Source organism: Marmota monax, unplaced genomic scaffold (genome assembly GCF_021218885.2).
Source record: "Marmota monax isolate L192 unplaced genomic scaffold, Marmota_monax_Labrador192_F-V1.1 WCK01_AAM20220418_F8-fsc00257, whole genome shotgun sequence".
Taxonomy (NCBI): domain Eukaryota; kingdom Metazoa; phylum Chordata; class Mammalia; order Rodentia; family Sciuridae; genus Marmota; species Marmota monax.
The window spans coordinates 193,701-194,873 of NW_026692693.1; positions in this window are offsets into that span (position 1 = coordinate 193,701).

The window sequence follows — 1,173 nt, forward strand, 5'->3', positions numbered from 1 at the left end:
CTACCAGTAAACTTACACCTAAATGTAACCCTAACTATCCCTAGACCTAAACCTAGTCCTAAATCTAGCTATTACTCTAGCCCTTGACTTAAACAAAAACTTAGTGATAGCCCTAACAATAACCCTTAACATAAACCAAACACTAACCCTAACACTAGACCTAACCCTAGTCCTATTCTGGTTTCACCATAACCCTAACTTTAACCTGAATACTGGCCCTGAAACTAACATTAAACCTAGCTCTAAACCTGACCCTAACCCAAAACCTTAAACTAATACTAGACCTAGCAGTAACCATAACCTTAAAACTATCTTTAATCAGGACCTTATATCTTACATAACACATAGCACTAACCCTAAGCCTAAACCTAACACAAAATTTAAATAACCTTAACCCTAATCGAGGCCTAAACCTATCCTAATCATAACCCTCACCCTAACCCTAGTCCTAATGCTAACCCTAACCCCCACCTTAGTCCTAACCCAGCCTAAAGCATATCCCTTAGTCTAAATATAACCATAACACTATCCCTAACCATCACCATAACCATAGCCCTAATCCTAACCTTTACCCCAGACCTAACACTAGCTCAATCTTAGACATTACCTAACTCTAACTCTAACCTTAATAATAACCCTATCCCTAAACATAACTGAAAGGTTAACCAAAACCAAAAACCTAAATGTAGACCTAAACCTAAACCTAAACCTTGGCATAGCCTTAGCCCCATCTCAAACCCTAACTCTTACCCTAAAAACAACAGTAAACCTAGCACTAAAACTAAACTTAAACCTAAACCTAACCTTAACTATAAAGATAACCTTCCATCTAACCCAATCTATTACCTAAACCTAATCCTAACCCTAATGAAAACCCTAGCCCTAACACTAAAACTAACCCTAACCATAACACTAAACCCAACCCTCATCCTAGACCTAACCCATATTTGTAATGAACTGGTGACCTTGGCGTTATCAGCACCATATGGGCCACCAAAATGCCGCAGTCTGGCTGGGTACAATTCACGAGATAATTGTCAAGCAGGAATGAACTTTATTTTATTTTTTTAATTTTTAATTTTTTATTGTGGGTTGTTCAAAACATTACAAATTTCTTGACATATCATATTCCACACTTTGATTCAAGTGGGTTATGAACTCCCACCTTCACCC